Below are 20,814 nucleotides of genomic sequence, written 5' to 3'. Positions count from 1 at the left end.
ACATGGGTAAGTAATGAACTCCACTGTAACAGAGCAGCAAGTAACAATGTGAAACAGTAATCCTCTTTGTGAAACTGATTCAAATGGTCTTATTTATGTTTAAAGGAGCACATCACTGTTTTTAGCTTGCTGGGGTTAGAGTTTATTCATACCCCAATTACAGATCATGTGATTCATATTTTAGTATTCACTATGATCTTTCATATTGTTAAGGGAATGATTTGTTGATATCCTCTACTCTATTACTATCATCAGAAAACTGAATAACCCAAATATTTTTTTTTTTTTTTTTTCCGAAAAGTCCGGTTTCAGCAGTCATGTGTGGACAGATAAACTGAGGAAAACCTCAATTTCTTGTCGGCATTGTTCGACGTCACACTGTGCGAGGGTTAACAGTAAGTTGTATCCATGGAGACTTGTGGAGCACTCTAGACGTGACCAGCTGACGGAGTTGCTGCAGAGCCTCCAGTCTCTGCTTGCTGTTACTGGTGCTATTTAACATTTAGCCATTGTTGTTTTTCCGGTATGAATTTTTCCAGCCTTGTGATTGGCTAAAATGGCCTTCCTCTTAGGAGTGCAATCGCCACCTACTACTTTGGCATGTGCATGACATTGTTTGAGGTCGGTTTTGCGGTTTCATGTGGACGGAGATATTTTTTTATCACACTGTTGGTGTGGACGGGGCCATAAAAGTTCGGTTTCAAAAATACTGTGTTTGTGTGGACTAGGCCTTAGTTATTATTGTTCTATATGCATTTTTGATTAAAATTTGTTGAATTAAAAAAAAAAGAAGATTTCTGATTAATTGTGAATATTTCATCCTAATGGTTCATATTTTAAAACAACTTAAATTTTAGTTGGTACAATTTGCAATTAAACACAAATAACATACTCAGTACATTTACTTGGGTTTAAATGGTGCCTTTGATTCAAGGGAATCATAAGATTAGTAGCAAACCATTTACCATACACCATTCAATCCTGAAAACCTTCAGAATTTACATATCTATAAAATACATCATTTCAGTCTCGAGTGCAAATTGATTTTGAAGTGCTTATCATCAAGCTAGAAATTACTCACTGGAAAACATACAAAAAAGACATGTCCTTTTTAATGGACTAACACTTACATGCACATTTCAACTCTAAAAGATTTAGGCAGTGTTTGAATTGCTACAGTATATCAATAATAAGGACCTCTAGCCATGGTGACTGAAATGCCTGCTATGATGTCTATATACTGCCAGGAGTTGCCGTAGCAGAAATTAAAGATCATCAAGCAACGGCCTCTTAACAGTTTCAGGAAACTGAGGTTGCTCTGAACGTTGCTGCAATGTGTGTTTTAAAATAACAGCTTTAGAGACAATTTAATATCAACTGAGTTTATATAATTATATGTCACTTAGACTAAACATAGAGTGTACGTCATCATTGCCCATGTGGGTTATATTTTAAGCAGTGTGACTGATACTTTCATGTATTGTTTTGTTCACCTATGCTTTGTTATTGTGCATGAATTTGGTCTCAGGTCATCAATTCTCAATGTCCTGCCACTGAGGCACACATGCTGACAGTGCATTCAGTTCAGTCGCCTCTGTCTCACCTCATCAGCACCTCTCCATAGCAATTTCTGCAAAGAAGTGAGCTTTCTATTTACAGTATCTTCTTCATTGTAATATTTTGGTATTAAGGGCAGTGAAGGCTTGATATAGCCCCTCTCCCTTTCTCTCTCTCTCTCTTTCTCCAGAAGCGCCCATGTTTCTGACAGCTTTGTGTGACAGATGTATTGCCTGAAACAACCGGAGGTGGAATAAGCTTGAATACAATGCAGCCCCAGTTTGTAATGTTTGCTTTTGTGGATGCAGGCTTTAAATCTAAATCCATGAAGCCTGTGGCCACCTGCTGGCATGTTTAATCACAGTCGTCCCAGTGGACAGTGCCTTTATAACGTGTCCTGACTTGACATGACCTGATCACGCAGGCCCCCTAGTGGTTGGGACGCCGGCGTCCCAAATCAATAACACATGAACGGCGTCCTTAATACAACGAAACGTAGGCATGCTGTAATGAAAACTCCACCACAGACCTTTTAAGGACACCTTCGGCAACATGTAGAAAAAAAAATGAAGTTTTTAGGTGCTACGGTTTTTTCACAGTCACTGAAAATGTCTCAAACAATATCAGACTACGGCAGCCCGCAAGTGACGTCACGTCAACAACGAAGGTGATTTAAACATATATGTACCATCTGTACACCTCTTCTTTCACCACCAAAAAATCATAAACTGTCATATAAACAAAAGCAAAGCACAAAAATGCAGTTTTTACCCCATTAAAGGTTTAAACAAGCCTGATCACTCAACACAAACAAACCCGGAAGTCATTTTCGAGTGCCGAAAAAGACGGACATTTGTCAGTCACAAACCCACTAAAACACTGAATAAAATTACAAGCTTACCCTCTTTTTCAAGCTGAAGATGTGCTCGACAAAACAGGCATGGGCGATTTATTCCATCGTGACCAGATAATCCGTTAATGGTTACGTTTACCCGCAGTGCTAATGCTATGAGCTATTATCCGTCAGACTGCGCACCCGCTTTGCGCATCTCTCGTCGCCTGTCAATCAAAGTCACGGGGGTGAAAACTTTTTGGTCCAATAGCAGAGACTCTAAGGTGTGACCTGATATATAATGATCCCTGATTGGGCAAAGCTTAAGCCTGCACCCAGCTGGTTCCTGTGGTTCCCTCTCCCCCTAGTGTCAACAAGTAAGCAATACAAGTATCCACAAAAAGTGTGTTTTTACTGCCCCAAGTTTAATTAAAATAATAATAAAAGACAAAATGAACTATTTCAAATGTCCTTGTTAATTTAAGCCATCACTGATGGTTGTGGGATGTTTACTTCTGGAGTTTTAAAGGAAAATAACAATATAATACAGGCGAAAATAGGTAAATTCATGTTTGGATGGGTTTTGGACACTAAATATTCATCCCCATAAATTAAATTTTCAAATGGCATTTTACTTATGTAACTGGTGTTCCTAAAAGCCATCAAGTATGTGATTGGCCCCAGTAAGTTATCTGTTGGAAAAAAAAAAAAATCTCACTAAAATCTTGCAGTGTGCATTTTAGCCAAATTGGACAATTTTGGACAGTTTTTGCACGCTGTACATCGCCAAGGGACACTGTTTGGAAAAACTCTATAGTGCCTCAGTAGTTTTACATATCAACCTAAAATTTGGTACATATGTGGACAGGGAGTGTGTGGACCATATATGTAAAATTCAACCTGTTTTATAATTAGGATTTTGATATATCACCTTTTCACCAAAAATTTCAAACTCGTTTTTTTTTTTTTTTTTTTTTAAATTGTAATTTCAGAATCCCATTTTTTTATGGAATGACTCAATTCAATATTTTATAGATATAGATGTAAAGGGACAAAGGTTTTCTTTCATTTAAGCCATTAACCATAGTTGTGGGATTAGTACTTCTGTAAATAAAAAGCTTTAATTGCAGTGATACAAAAACAGGCGAAAATTGCCAAAAATGGCCTCTGCATGAAGAGGTTAAATCTCTCACTGCAGCTCCTCTACCACTAGTAGAGTCTAGTATTATCTTACACATAACATTGCCTGTACAATAAATGTCTAAGGAAAATGGACACCATGACAAAGCTTTAGTGCCAATTTTTGGAACTTATTATTCAGGTTACACACTGAGCTTAGGCAGATCAGTTCTACCTTTCATGCCCACATTAGTTAAATGTGGGAAAATGATTTGACTGATCCTAAATGCTCTGTCTAGTCTATAGCATTATTTCACCCTAGAACATTTAAAACACAATTCAATAATTCAACTAGTAGACTTTGTTGTTCATTATTTCTGATGTTTAGAGCAGCTTGTCATGTTGGCTAAGGTTTTAAACTCTGGATCATAACCTGTCATACTGTGTTTGTAGGCAGGTCGGTTATTAACTAGTTGAGCTGCACAAGCATGTAAGGTCATATTACAATCGCCGGGGTTGAGACCACTATTTGTGATGTGGCACTTGACTTTGATCCGCTAAATATGTTTATTGCATGAGACATTTGACCATGAGGTACATGGTTTTCTTTTTTCCTGTTCACTCTTTTTAATGGCACTGTTTATTCCCCAATTGTTTTTACCTTAAGTATAAAATGTAACAGCTGAACAGTATGTGTGTCTCTGTCAAGTGAAGCTAATGATACCATCTACCACCATCAACAGCTCAATAAAACCACCATGGTAAAACACAAAGGGCTCAATTTGTGTGTCCTCTGGAAAGGGCATATTTAAACCCACAATCTTCACATGGCAGAAGCTCATATGTCACGGTCTGTCTTCACATGTGTGAAGACTATATTGGTGGCTTAATTCTAAATATGTAATCAGATTGTAGGTTTTCTTTGACTTTTTCTTTGACTTTATGAAAGGTGAATGTACCTATACACAATCCGAGGCCTAGATGACTTTTTTGACTAATTTGGTGTCTACGTTGTGTATTTAAGTTACTTCCTGTGTCTCAGTTCCAGCTCTTCTCAGCCCAGACTTGCTGGTGTGTTTGTTTCCTCAAAAAAGCATTTGTTGTGTTGAGTAAGTGTTGAGTATAACCAATCATTCGGGTCACTATCTTGGCTACGTAGCAGAAGGGGAGGGCCCACCAACATTTCAAAACAAAAAATGGCAGCAGATGAAGGAGAACATGTTGGTGGCAGCCTAACTTTCATGTCGTGTGACACAAATGGCACACTCTGGAAAGTACTGTAAAACATTTTCAAGTCAAGTAAGCAAAGCAATTGCAGTCAATTTATTTTAAGCAGTGTGTGATTTCAGACCACACCCTCACACTAAGGTCTGTCAGTCAGTGCGTAAACATGGACTTGAGTGTCCCGTTTACCAGTAATATCCCGGTTATGATCATATTTGGGATACTGTGCTTACATGAACATAAAGAAACCTGGTCTTTCCTATCCCTGTTTACATGATAAATACCAGTATCCTCATTTCTGACAATTGCATCGCTCCAAAAGTATGAACGGTTTGTCGCTACCATGTTTGTTATGCTACTACATCACTTGGCTGTGCCTGCGCATATACAGTAGTCGCAGCTGTCAGAAAGCAGGATAAGGCGTATACATGCCACAGTATCCTTCTGAACTCCGAACTTCTTTTGGAGTTATCTGGGTAGCAAAACCGGGCTTCTGGTGTATCCCGGTTTCTGAAATCAGGATATGATGTTTACATGCACAAAAATCAAATCATAACCAAGATACTCAAGTCAATGTAAACACACTGAGTGACTATACTGTCCATACAGTGTTCTACATGTGAGTGTATCCGATTTGGGGCGCCGTTTCTGCCTTCCCTCAGTCTTTGACAGTTTGTCTGTTTCCTCATGTTTCCCAGTGGATTGGGCAACCTCTGTTTGGATTATTTGTTTTGTTCCAAGTTGTGTTCCGTGGTTATTCTCATGTGTATATCCATTTCCTGTGTTCCTGGATTCCTACCTGCCATCTTGTCCACCAGACTGACTAAAAATCTGTAACTAAAAGTTACTCAGTCCCTCATCCAGCAAGCCTTCGTGCGAATATGCATTTGGGTCAACCTTTCCCGATCTGCTGTTCAGCAAATCCTAACAATCTGTCCCTGAAACCAAGCGACTCTATGCACCTGTCTTCCTCTCCCTGCACATGCTTATCTATGGAGCCTTGGTTGCCATGGTTGCTGCTGATGGGAACGAAGCAGCTGCAAACTATCAGCCATACCAGAGGTAAACAATGATCCACTGCTTACAGTAAGGGGTCTGTTTGTATGATGGAGAAACCTCATGATATACAAATCAAAGATCTAATGATAAAGGAAAACATATAAAGAAGGAAAACTTCCTTTACATCCACCTTTTTGGTAATTTCCTGGCACCAGAGGCTCAGGCTGTGTTTATGCCGATTAGGTTGTGCAGTGCAAGAGTGGTGTTCTATTTGGCACAAAACTGTGTGTGCATTAAAACCTGCTCAGCAGCTCTCTTATCATAAATGCATACCCACATAATTTTTGTGACTTTCCTTGGCAAAGGTGCAAACACACAAAAAAACACCTTTCAGTTATTTTATGTTCCTGTTTGCCAAATCAACCTCAAAATGCAGCTTTTTCTGAAACGATAAAGACTATCAACAATATCTGCTACATAATGAACAGCGTTTGTTAGCTTGGAGATTTTTTACTAGCACATCCAACTGTAAAGTCATCTGAGGTGACTCCCAAGCTGCATCACATCGAGTTTAAAAGGTTTGAACTTATTCCAAACTCTGAGTCAATTTCTTCTCTTGTTTGAGAAGTATTAGCAGCTGTGGCTGATTCACACAGAAGCCTATCTAGTTCAGGTCTGATAGTCAAACCTGTATCCTGATGGGCAAACTCAACAAGAACTAATCCGTTACCCGTAATTATATCTGAATTAATTATGTTTCTATAATACCGGACCTGACCCATAATTTAATACAATACGCTCAGCAGAAAACTGGCTGCTGAGCAGTAGTGCCCTAGGACACTGACAGGGTGCCAGGGGTGGAGCTTCATGGGGGTCAGCAGTGGGCAGCCACGGCGCAGCGCCCGAGGACCAACTCCAGACTTTGAGCCAGTGTCTTGTATTCACATGGACAATATTTATAGAAATGTTGCCCGATTCAAATGTGTGGTGTTATGTCAATAGGAGTTGAAGACATCCTCATGGCCATACTGCAGGCCTCATCCTTTAGATGTAAAAAGCAGCTATTGGAGGTAGTAGCTTGCCACCGACAGAGAGAGGTCGGTGCCCTCCAACTCCTCCCAGAGACCTACTAAAAGGCTAGAGTGAGGCCATGCTGACCTTCCTGAAAAAAAAACAGGCTGAAAAAGGAGAAGGATTCTGCTGCATGCTGTGTATGAGCAAAATGAAAAATCACTCGTCACCTGAATGCAACATGAATAGTCTGCAGAAATGGGGTATAGCAGTATTGGACCACAGGGCCGGTTCTAGGCAGGCGTATATGAGGGGGCAGTCAGAAATGTGAAGGGGGCATCATGTGAACACATCAAGCTCCAGCACTTCTTTTTCTCTGTGCTTATATAGTAACTTCATTGCATTGGGTTGTTGGCTATGTGTCCAACCCCAACCTGGAGAAGTGGATTGCACTTTGTCAGGCCTCTACCTTCAGACCTGTCCAACTAGGGGCCGGGGGGCCAACCAGGGTCTTAGAGCCCAAATTTGTTACTGTCGTAATGCAAAGAGCCACATTATACGGGGGGTTAGGGGTGCATACTGTATACCTGAAGATGCAGTGCAAACCCAGAGGGGGTGAAAAAGGTGAATAGCTAAACCTCTGTAGGGGGGTCTGGGGGCACCACCCCCAGAAAATGTTGGTGATTTTAACATGTGAGTGAAGCATTCTGGTGGGGGGGGGGGGGGTCTACTATGGTCAAGATTTACAAAACTGAAAGGTAGTCTTATGAATACTAAAAAAGAAAAACCAAACAGAACATTTTAGAACAGAACAGTGTCTCCTTTTTGGTGGATTTTTGTGCTACTGCAGATAATTTTGTCAACTTGTAATATACACATTTTTTGAGTATATTAAAATGTGCTTTCTCAACTTCTAAAATTTTGATTTGAGGGGGCAAGACATTTATTTGAGGGGGCGCTGCCCCCTCTTGCCCCTGCGTAGAGCCGGCCCTGTTGGACCATATTGTCCTATTTGTTAAATATGTCCCATTACATTCAGATACTGCAACATTTGACCTATGTGATTGTAGAACTTTCCAGATTGTGTTCTTGATTGTTGGGATTGTTTTTTTTTTTTTTACCTCTGGGCTGTGTGTGTAGCATGCACAGTTTGCTGCAGGACGCAGTTGTCTGTTTTTTTTTTTTTTGTTACGCCTTGTCGGTAAGTGATGATGAACTCAAGAATTAATGTCACATCAATAATTCTATAATTTTGTTTGTTGATTCTGAGTTTTGTATTTGTGTTTGCATTGCAGTTTTACAACCTAATTAACCAATTGAGTATTATATGGGTAGATGTGTGTGTGCAGTAAAAACGTGAAAAGAGATTAGTTGTATCCGCCATACTTTTCCCGATAACCCTTCCAGAGGGGAGTTTACTATGGTAGATAGTAAAATTCTGGACAGTGATCCTTATTCAGTTGGCTTTAGAGATCAGTAACATTTAATAGGCAACCAATAGTTTTAGCATTTCTCACTAAAAGACCCACTGTCATATGACAAACATTGTGTCAGGTTTAAGAGAGTTGATGAAATAATGGTATTATCAACAACAAGAGACTTTCAAAACAGGAAACAGTGGGAACATCACAGGTGAAACAAAAGCAAAACAGATAATCCAAAAACACTGCAGGAACTAAATACACCGAAGGGGGGCAAAAGTAATTAAAGAAGAAACACATCGGGGGGTACAGACAAAGACAGTAGTTAATAAAACAACCACTTACCACATACAAGGAAAGTGATTTTAAAAAACAACAACATAGATAGTCATAAAGCCATTCGAGCCTACCACACATAGAGTTAATCTGTCTGATTTTGCCCCAATTTTCCAACCTTCCGACCAAGAACAAAAATCGCCCGATTAGGCTCTTAAGATTATCTCCAGAGATTCTCCTGTGGTGTGTGGTGTGTTACGAGTGAAGTTCTCCTGACATTCGGCTCGGAAAACGGTCGGCGCCGATGATCGTAAATATTAAACATGTTCAATATGATTGTCGGCCCCGACAATCATCACCATTTGGGTCAAAATTCGGCTTGTGTGTGGGGGAACCCGACAATCCCGAGTCACCATCTCCGCGGAATGTGACGTAACCAATAAAGAAGCGAGCTGACTGAAGAACATGTAGCATAACAAACCAGTTTGGCTAACGTCTCCATGGCTACAATCAACAGAGTACGTCATGTTTGATCACGCAAGATTTCTGGTGTATCATCAGAAAAAAGAGAAGGTCACACGCACATCCGTACCAAAAGCTTGGGCAGGTGCTGAGCCAAAAACATACAAGCATTAAAAAGAAAATAGAAAGGCTCGCACACCGCAGGGCTCCTGAATGCAGTCCATTTAATGTCAGGAACAATGTAACGTTTCGAGCAAAAGCTCTTCGTCAGACATACAAAATCCACATAGACGCCATCTTAAGTATCATGTGGTTGTCATGTGACAACTAGAAACCAGGAAGCAGATACCGGTACAAACACAAAAACTAACATTTAACAAAAAACTATATATTAAAGAGTGCCAAAGAAAAAAACATACAAAACGGCATCCACTAGTACTGCAAAGTCCTGTTATATTCTAGTATATTTAAACATCACTATAAAAAAATTCCTGAGAAAAAACACAAGTATGGGTACAGGAGTACACATACACACAAGTGAATAGACTGTGTATAGTGCGTACACATGCGCCCATACCAATGAAAAACACCACAAAAGTAAGTCGTACCAGCCACAGCTTAGAAATATCATATCACATATCATGTTACACATAGCATACATAGTAGAAAATAGCATAGATAGTAGAAAAATATATATCAAAATCTAAGTGTATATAACACTAGTGCGAGAGACACACAGGGAGGCTGAACTCAATAGGATATGCAAACAGTGATCGGGCAAGAGTGCCGTCATGAAGTTGGCATATGCTACCGAGGCCACACCTGCGTGCTAAGGCACAATAATATAACACATACAAGCACAGAGCAACACACAATATCAAACTTGCTGGGCGATAATGTGTGACAAAATCACAGTCATTATAGGAATGGACGAATGTCCATGTCTTCGTTCATGCCCTTGGGTGACATAGTATCTAAAGTATAGATCCAGAAAAGTTCACGTCTGAGAAGCAGTTTGTTAATATCACCTCCCCTCCTCGGTTGACATACTAGTTCTATACCAATGTAGCTAAGAGAAGCCACACTATGTTTCATCTGGTTAAAGTGATTCGCTACAGGGCTCTTGGGATCAGAGTTTCTTATAGCACACCTATGTTCAGAGATTCTGTTTTTAAGGGGTCTAGATGTCTTACCAATATATGCAAGCCCACAAGGGCACTTAAGCATATATATAACGTTGTTAGTTTTGCAAGAAATTATACCCTTAATAGAAAACGCTTTACCAGTGCGTGGATGATGAAAGATTTTGGTTTTACGTGTAAAATTGCACTGTTGACAATTACCACACTTATAATTACCTGCTTCCACAGGGGGAAGAAAAGAAACAGAAGCACGAGGAGGTGGAGGGCTAGGATTATCCGCCCTGACCAGCATGTTTCTAAGATTGGGGGGTCTTCTAAAGGCAACACGGGGGGGGGTTTCAAAACGTCCTCTCAGAGAGGGGTCGGAGGAGACAATATGCCAATGTTTATGTATAATCGAGGACATATACCTAGCAAGAGGTGAATAAGGAACAACACATGTAATTCTGTCATTAACAGTTTCAGTTCTAGTGGAAAAAAGACAGTCAGTTTGAGTTACATTAGAAAAGCGGTCGGAAGCCTGCGTCACCCATTCTTTTTTGTACCCTCTTTGAAGGAATCTATTGGCTAGATCCTGCTTTTGTATGTTAAAATCAGCGTCTGAACTGCATATCCGACGTATGCGGTTCATCTGTGCAATAGGCAGGCTCCTTTTCAAAGGGGAGGGGTGATATGATTGTCCATGTAGCAGTGAATTCCTGTCAGTAGGTTTCCTGTAGAGTGAAGTGCTGAAACCTTTGTCGCTCTTGATGATAAGAATGTCCAAAAAGTTCATTCTAAGAGGGTCGTGTGCCATAGTGAATTTCAAGTGTGTGTTCTGTGCATTAACAAAATTAAAAAAGTCTCTGAGTTTGTCCTCAGTCGAGGTCCAGATGAAGAAAACGTCATCTATGTACCTTTTGTATGTAGAAATATACTGAAGGAACGGATTGCAGGAGGGATTCAGCACCACTTCTTCCTCAAAAAGGCCGACATACAAAGATGCAAAGCTGGGTGACATCTTAGACCCCATGCTGACTCCAGACACCTGCAAAAAGAAATCTTTATCAAACATAAAGTAGTTTGTGGTCAACACAGTCTCTAGCAGTTTCAAGATACAGTCCGTGCTAGGAGTGGGCCTGTCCTCTCTGGACAAGAAAGTTTCAGCTGCTCTGAGCCCTCCTTGGATAGGGACGTTAGTGTAAAGGGACTCAATATCCATGGTTACTAGGATGCAGGGCTCATGGTTAGTTTGAGCGCTGTTAATAAGTTTGATAAAGTCTATTGAGTCTTTAACATATGCAGGTAAAGATGAAACACAAGGCTGGAGGAAAAAGTCAACAAAAGCGGAAATATTCTCAGTGAGTGAGCCTATCGCCGCCACAATAGGTCTTCCTGGAGGAGTGATAATGTATTCCTTGTGTATTTTGGGGAGGGTGTAAAAAACAGGTGTCACAGGTGAATTGACCAGCATAAAGGCGTGCTCTTGTTTCGTAATCTCTCCTTCTTCTAGGAGGTCTTTGAGGCAGCCATGTACCAGGGTAGTGTATTCTACTGTAGGGTTACCTGGCAGTTTGCAGTAAAAAGTGTCATTGTTCAGCTGTCTCATGATCTCCTGTGTGTATGGTTCTCTATCCAAGATAACCAATGCTCCCCCTTTATCAGCACTTTGAATTATAATAGACTTATCCTCTTTGAGAGCCTCCAGTTCCATATGTTGTGTTCTAGTGAGGTTATGGGTGACCTTATATTGTCTTTTCTGTCCCAGGAGTTTGGAAATATCTCCCTCTACCAATCTGCAGTATGTATCAACAGAAGAGTTCCTGTGTTTTGGAGGTATGAACGTGGATTTACCTCTGAACGAAGTGTAGGCTCGGTGCTTGGGAGGGGCCGAAGTGTCTGGATGAGATGTCAAAGGCTCCTCAGTCTCTATGCCACTGGGGGGGGTCGTCTCACCAGTGCTATGGGGGATACCACAGGACACATGATTATCTCTCTGATGGTGATTAAAAAACTCCTTTAAACGTAATGTACGAAAAAAATTTTGGAAATCCACAAAAACATCAAAATCTTTGCAGTGGGTAGTGGGGCAAAATGACAGCCCCTTATTTAACACCATAGTGCATGATTCAGATAAAGGCTTACTTGAGAGATTGATGACATTCACTTCCTCCACTGGCTGTTGCGAGTGTTGTATGGCTCCCGTGCGAATTTTCTTCCCCCGCCTGCACCTCTTGCGCTGTGGGATCGGGTGCCTTGGGGGTGTTGTGGAGTGTGTTGAGTTTGGCCTAAAAAAGGCCTTCGCTGGGAAGCATTGGAGCCAGCCGAGTCCACGTCGAGTGAGGAGGTGGAAGTCGCTGGACTGTAGTGTTGGTGTCGCCCCCTCCTCCTCGGTGGCCTATGCTCGCCTGTAGCTGGTGCCGTGTCGGTTTTGTTGAGCCATCGCGGCAAGGTCCGGAGACCAGGAAGCCATTAATACCATCTACAAACTTCAAGATAAAGAGGTACGACAATTCTTGCATGCTGTTACTCTCTCTGACTACCTGCGGGTCAAGCGGATTCCCCGAGGACTACGTATGGTAAAAAGTCCCATTATTGGGAGAGACAATGAAACTTTTAATACTCGCTGGTGCGAGATTTTGAATAAATGCTCGTTTGATCTCATGGCACTGACCATCCAAGAGCTGACTTCACAACTGGGTGAAACGAGAGAGGAAGCTAATAAAATCAAAAATCAACTGCTGAGCGAGTCTCCCAACAAAGAAGAAATGACGCAACTAATTAAATCATGTGAACAGAAAAGAGAACAGCTACAAGAAGAATTATCTGTGTTTAAAAAGAAAAAGTTTGACCGTGACACAAAAGACTATGAACTGGGCACTGTGTACAAATGGCTCAACAAAACCGACACGGCACCAGCTACAGGCGAGCATAGGCCACCGAGGAGGAGGGGGCGACACCAACACTACAGTCCAGCGACTTCCACCTCCTCACTCGACGTGGACTCGGCTGGCTCCAATGCTTCCCAGCGAAGGCCTTTTTTAGGCCAAACTCAACACACTCCACAACACCCCCAAGGCACCCGATCCCACAGCGCAAGAGGTGCAGGCGGGGGAAGAAAATTCGCACGGGAGCCATACAACACTCGCAACAGCCAGTGGAGGAAGTGAATGTCATCAATCTCTCAAGTAAGCCTTTATCTGAATCATGCACTATGGTGTTAAATAAGGGGCTGTCATTTTGCCCCACTACCCACTGCAAAGATTTTGATGTTTTTGTGGATTTCCAAAAATTTTTTCGTACATTACGTTTAAAGGAGTTTTTTAATCACCATCAGAGAGATAATCATGTGTCCTGTGGTATCCCCCATAGCACTGGTGAGACGACCCCCCCCAGTGGCATAGAGACTGAGGAGCCTTTGACATCTCATCCAGACACTTCGGCCCCTCCCAAGCACCGAGCCTACACTTCGTTCAGAGGTAAATCCACGTTCATACCTCCAAAACACAGGAACTCTTCTGTTGATACATACTGCAGATTGGTAGAGGGAGATATTTCCAAACTCCTGGGACAGAAAAGACAATATAAGGTCACCCATAACCTCACTAGAACACAACATATGGAACTGGAGGCTCTCAAAGAGGATAAGTCTATTATAATTCAAAGTGCTGATAAAGGGGGAGCATTGGTTATCTTGGATAGAGAACCATACACACAGGAGATCATGAGACAGCTGAACAATGACACTTTTTACTGCAAACTGCCAGGTAACCCTACAGTAGAATACACTACCCTGGTACATGGCTGCCTCAAAGACCTCCTAGAAGAAGGAGAGATTACGAAACAAGAGCACGCCTTTATGCTGGTCAATTCACCTGTGACACCTGTTTTTTACACCCTCCCCAAAATACACAAGGAATACATTATCACTCCTCCAGGAAGACCTATTGTGGCGGCGATAGGCTCACTCACTGAGAATATTTCCGCTTTTGTTGACTTTTTCCTCCAGCCTTGTGTTTCATCTTTACCTGCATATGTTAAAGACTCAATAGACTTTATCAAACTTATTAACAGCGCTCAAACTAACCATGAGCCCTGCATCCTAGTAACCATGGATATTGAGTCCCTTTACACTAACGTCCCTATCCAAGGAGGGCTCAGAGCAGCTGAAACTTTCTTGTCCAGAGAGGACAGGCCCACTCCTAGCACGGACTGTATCTTGAAACTGCTAGAGACTGTGTTGACCACAAACTACTTTATGTTTGATAAAGATTTCTTTTTGCAGGTGTCTGGAGTCAGCATGGGGTCTAAGATGTCACCCAGCTTTGCATCTTTGTATGTCGGCCTTTTTGAGGAAGAAGTGGTGCTGAATCCCTCCTGCAATCCGTTCCTTCAGTATATTTCTACATACAAAAGGTACATAGATGACGTTTTCTTCATCTGGACCTCGACTGAGGACAAACTCAGAGACTTTTTTAATTTTGTTAATGCACAGAACACACACTTGAAATTCACTATGGCACACGACCCTCTTAGAATGAACTTTTTGGACATTCTTATCATCAAGAGCGACAAAGGTTTCAGCACTTCACTCTACAGGAAACCTACTGACAGGAATTCACTGCTACATGGACAATCATATCACCCCTCCCCTTTGAAAAGGAGCCTGCCTATTGCACAGATGAACCGCATACGTCGGATATGCAGTTCAGACGCTGATTTTAACATACAAAAGCAGGATCTAGCCAATAGATTCCTTCAAAGAGGGTACAAAAAAGAATGGGTGACGCAGGCTTCCGACCGCTTTTCTAATGTAACTCAAACTGACTGTCTTTTTTCCACTAGAACTGAAACTGTTAATGACAGAATTACATGTGTTGTTCCTTATTCACCTCTTGCTAGGAATATGTCCTCGATTATACATAAACATTGGCATATTGTCTCCTCCGACCCCTCTCTGAGAGGACGTTTTGAAACCCCCCCCCGTGTTGCCTTTAGAAGACCCCCCAATCTTAGAAACATGCTGGTCAGGGCGGATAATCCTAGCCCTCCACCTCCTCGTGCTTCTGTTTCTTTTCTTCCCCCTGTGGAAGCAGGTAATTATAAGTGTGGTAATTGTCAACAGTGCAATTTTACACGTAAAACCAAAATCTTTCATCATCCACGCACTGGTAAAGCGTTTTCTATTAAGGGTATAATTTCTTGCAAAACTAACAACGTTATATATATGCTTAAGTGCCCTTGTGGGCTTGCATATATTGGTAAGACATCTAGACCCCTTAAAAACAGAATCTCTGAACATAGGTGTGCTATAAGAAACTCTGATCCCAAGAGCCCTGTAGCGAATCACTTTAACCAGATGAAACATAGTGTGGCTTCTCTTAGCTACATTGGTATAGAACTAGTATGTCAACCGAGGAGGGGAGGTGATATTAACAAACTGCTTCTCAGACGTGAACTTTTCTGGATCTATACTTTAGATACTATGTCACCCAAGGGCATGAACGAAGACATGGACATTCGTCCATTCCTATAATGACTGTGATTTTGTCACACATTATCGCCCAGCAAGTTTGATATTGTGTGTTGCTCTGTGCTTGTATGTGTTATATTATTGTGCCTTAGCACGCAGGTGTGGCCTCGGTAGCATATGCCAACTTCATGACGGCACTCTTGCCCGATCACTGTTTGCATATCCTATTGAGTTCAGCCTCCCTGTGTGTCTCTCGCACTAGTGTTATATACACTTAGATTTTGATATATATTTTTCTACTATCTATGCTATTTTCTACTATGTATGCTATGTGTAACATGATATGTGATATGATATTTCTAAGCTGTGGCTGGTACGACTTACTTTTGTGGTGTTTTTCATTGGTATGGGCGCATGTGTACGCACTATACACAGTCTATTCACTTGTGTGTATGTGTACTCCTGTACCCATACTTGTGTTTTTTCTCAGGAATTTTTTTATAGTGATGTTTAAATATACTAGAATATAACAGGACTTTGCAGTACTAGTGGATGCCGTTTTGTATGTTTTTTTCTTTGGCACTCTTTAATATATAGTTTTTTGTTAAATGTTAGTTTTTGTGTTTGTACCGGTATCTGCTTCCTGGTTTCTAGTTGTCACATGACAACCACATGATACTTAAGATGGCGTCTATGTGGATTTTGTATGTCTGACGAAGAGCTTTTGCTCGAAACGTTACATTGTTCCTGACATTAAATGGACTGCATTCAGGAGCCCTGCGGTGTGCGAGCCTTTCTATTTTCTTTTTAATGGTGTATCATCAGACAAATTTTATGTGTGTGGTGTGCTGTATTTGGAATATCGGAGCACACCACACACAATAAGATCAGAACTGTTCAATCAAAGATCTTTTATCTTTATGTATGGGGTCTCTCACAGATAAAAAATCAGTTGAGATTTATAAAATCTTTATGTGTGTACCAGGCTTTAGGTCATCTCACTGATCATGAAATATACATTGCCAAACTGCAAGTTTTTGGGTGAGTTTTAGGAGTAAGTTTTTTACCTTTAATTGTCGGTGTCGGAGCTGAACTGCGAGCTGCTCAGAGCTACGCTACGGAGGCTAACAGGATTTTTTGGTTTCCCTCATCAAACGTTCCATTATTATCTCATAGAGTGGTGAATGTGCAGGTCACAACTTGTCCACGAGAGTATTTTGGAGTTGTGGGATTGTGTATTTGATGAGTTTGATGAGGGAAACCTAGAAATCCCATTAGCCCCCGTAGTGTAGCTCTGAGCAGCTCGCAGCTTGGCACCGGCGTTCTAAAAACATCTTACACAGACAATTAAAGGTAACAAGCCTAAAACTATAGGGATTATGGCAATGGGCCAATTTGGCAAAATGTTGAACTATCCCTTTAAAAAGTCATTTTAACAATTACTCCAAAGCTGTTAATTAAGGTAAAAATCTTGCATAGTTCCTCTTTAATATGTAATTTGCAAATTAATGAATGGAGCTCAGAATGAAATTTAAAAAAAAAGAAAAAAGGTCTAATTCATCCGGGGGTGAAAAGAGAGGTTTGGTTTAAGGAGGATACATGAAGGCTATTACAGAGCAGCACCTGAGTACACTGAATCAAACCGATTCCTTGCAGCAGTAAAAGCATGACAAATCTCTGATTACTTATTTATTAAGTAGTCATTAAATGCAACATGAGAGAATAGGTATAAATCATTCTTTATTTAATCTTGATTAAATCTTTAATCTTAATGCTTTCCAACATTTTGATAGTTTTGTAATATAATTAGAGATTAATTCTATGTGACAGCTAACTTTTGCTTTTCTAAAAGAGGATGTGCATTTACACAGTTGTCCAAAAGTCAGCCAGTGGGCTTTTGCACTAATATATCTCTTTAGACCCAGGTTTTATCCCTTGCTTTCAACTTTATTAATTCTCTGGGGAATCAGAGGCTTGATCTCTTTGTAATTCTAAGATTCATCATGACCATCTTAAGGTTATAACTAGTGTATCCTTTACTCATCCTGTAGTAAAGGATGCACTAACTATTCCCATAGACATTGATTGACAATCAATGTCAATCACTGTCCGGTTTGCCTGTCCACCTGCTGGCCCTGTGTTGCCCCCCAGGTAAAGGCTTATGCACCCAGGTCTACCTTTGCTCTTGGCGTGACCAATGGAAGCCTTAAACCCCTTGTTTTTTTAGTTTTTAGTATGTTTTTATCTGAACTTTGTATTTTAAGTATTTTAACCTCTTTATTGCACTCACCTCACTTTCTTTCTTTCTCTTTTCTTGGTGTATGTTTGCCATCGTTTCTGTTGTATATTCCAGTGTGTATGTATGTATTGTATGTAAAAGGCAGTTCTTTCTTAGGGCGCTACTTGCCCAAGACAAATTTCCCTTGCGGGACAAATAATGTTCATTTGATTTGATTTGATTTGATTAAAAGCTAACCTTTGTGTCTCATGTATTTAGACTTAAATATTAGTATGACCATAAGAAAATAGTCAAATCATCTGCTTTTCGAAGGCCTGCGTCCTGATTGCAGCCAATCTGTACCGCTTTTATCCACCCTTCACTGCCTCTCTGTGATATTGACTTGTCTTTGTAGATGAAAAGGATTAATAGTTTATAATAGAAATAACAGTACTTTGACAGAGTCATAACAAGACAACAAACTATTTCTTACAATGACATTTTTGTCCCCTAAGGAAACAGTTATCATCTTAGGAAGAAATGTCTGTTCATCATTGTTCTGGGGCCATGTTCTGAAGTCACTGGTCCAGATAGATGGAACTCCTTAAGGGAAGAGAAAATAGATATTATTTATGTTTTGTCAGTGCCTGCTTCTTATGGCTGGGCCTTGAGTAGCATGTCTGGGTCTTGAAATGCAGCAGAGTAAGACAGGACCAGGTGGAACAATACACTAAAATAAAGATGGGCCCAGCTGTACTCTATGTGGGTGGGGCTGGGGGCCCTTTGCTTGCCCCTCAGTCTTTCTGTTGTGGCCCCTCATTGATCACTATTGCTGTGTATGTTGTAGTCTATGTGCCTTATGGCGCATTTCCACTAGCACGGCTCGGCTCGATACGGCTCGGCACGGCACGGCTCGGCTCGGTTTGGTTGTGTTTCCATTACAACTGAGTATCACTAGTACCGCCGTGACGTCATTTACACGGCGCCGAGGAACGCTCTAAACTCTGTAAATATATAACTTTAGTAACATTTGAAACATTTTCAGGCGAGAAAGTAGTCGTTTAGATCCCCAACGTGTTGAAAATCTGACAAAATACCAGCTGTTTACAATTTTGTTTCGACGAAGTCGGCATCACTAAAGCTAGCCGTAGTGAGCAACGCACGTCCGGTTATTTTCACAAAATAAAATACCCGTTGCCTTTTATCATAAGGAAAGCCATTACGATAGAATTGGTGCTTTAACTTTGTAAACAGGAAGTGAACCTACCCTCGCTGTAGCTAGCTTTAAACCGCTGTTTTGACTGCTCTCGTCCTGTTAACGGCATTTAACCGTTCAATATGCCTTACCGGAGAGAGTCTTGCCAGCTCTGAGATCAGCCTGGTTCATTGTAAAACATTTATTTATTGATGTAAATGTGGTGTTTTCTGTGCGTACAGACCCCAAGGCAGTGCTGCTCTTCTGTCTAACCACAAACAAACTTCTGCTACAGCCACAATTGTTAGATTTCATCAATGAGACCAACATTTATCCCCTAAAAAGAGTTTAACCAGCCGGTGGTAAACCTCTAAAAGCCATCGGGTAAGTTAATTAGCGGTCATTTTCTCCCCGGGGTGACGACCGTAGGCTGGCCGGCGGAGCACGTCAGGAGCTGGGCTGCTGCCTCTATGATGTTGCGGTCGCTGCTCAGACCTGGAGCTTCACTTCTCCGAAAAACATCGGGGCAAACTTCTAAACAGCCGTCGTTTGGATAAACTAACCGCACACTGGGGATCTAAACAGTTACTTTCTGGCATGAAAAAATAATAAAACTTAATAAAGTCACGTAATAACAGGCTTCAGCAGGAACATTTTTGTTGTCGGTCGTCGCGCGGTTATGACGCTTCCAGTGACGACACTCATCGGCCAATCAGTGGAAGGCAGTCGGCTGACGTCACGTTTTAGTAACGCTTCGGCTCGCTTGGAACCAGGGCTGACACCAAACATTTTCAGGCGAGAAAGTAGTCGTTTAGATCCCCAACGTGTTGAAAATCTGACAAAATACCAGCTGTTTACAATTTTGTTTCGACGAAGTCGGCATCACTAAAGCTAGCCGTGGTGAGCAACGCACGTCCGGTTATTTTCACAAAATAAAATACCCGTTGCCTTTTATCATAAGGAAAGCCATTACGATAGAATTGGTGCTTTTACTTTGTAAACAGGAAGTAAACCTACCCTCGCTGTAGCTAGCTTTAAACCGCCGTTTTGACTGCTCTCGTCCCGTTAACGGCATTTAACCGTTCAATATGCCTTACCGGAGAGAGTCTTGCCAGCTCTGAGATCGGCCTGGTTCATTGTAAAACATTTATTTATTGATGTAAATGTGGTGTTTTCTGTGCGTACAGACCCCAAGGCAGTGCTGCTAATCACAAACAAACTTCTGCTACAGCCACAATTGTTAGATTTCATCAATGAGACCAACATTTATCCCCTAAAAAGAGTTTAACCAGCCGGTGGTAAACCTCTAAAAGCCATCGGGTAAGATAATTAGCGGTTGTTTTCTCCCCGGGGTGACGACCGTAGGCTGGCCGGCGGAGCACGTCAGGAGCCGGGCTGCTGCCTCTATGATGTCGCGGTCGCTGCTCGGACCTGGAGCTTCACTTCTCCGAAAAACATCGGGGCAAACTTCTAAACAGCCGTCGTTTGGATAAACTAACCGCACATTGGGGATCTAAACAGTTACTTTCTCGCATGAAAAAATAATAAAACTTAATAAAGTCACGTAATAACAGGCTTCAGCAGGAACATTTCTGTTGTCGGTCGTCGCGCAGTTATGACGCTTCCAGTGACGACACTCATCGGCCAATCAGTGGAAGGCAGTCGGCTGACGTCACGTTTTAGTAACGCTTGGCTCGCTTGGAACCAGGGCTGAGGTGATACCAAAAGTGTACCTGGTTGCAGGTACTGCGTGCTAGTGGAAACATGAAAATAGCGCGCCGAGCCGAGCCGAAGCGCGCTAGTGGAAATGCGCCATTAGTGTCTCTCTCCATGTTTTAAGTCCATGTGTTGTGTGTTTGTCTTCCTTGTTTTAAATCCATGTGTACTGTCTACCATCAAATAGGAC

The sequence above is a fragment of the Trachurus trachurus genome, assembly GCF_905171665.1.
Source record: "Trachurus trachurus genome assembly, chromosome: 5".
Taxonomy (NCBI): domain Eukaryota; kingdom Metazoa; phylum Chordata; class Actinopteri; order Carangiformes; family Carangidae; genus Trachurus; species Trachurus trachurus.
The sequence above is the reverse complement of the archived record's forward strand: the minus strand, read 5'-3'. Positions refer to the sequence as shown.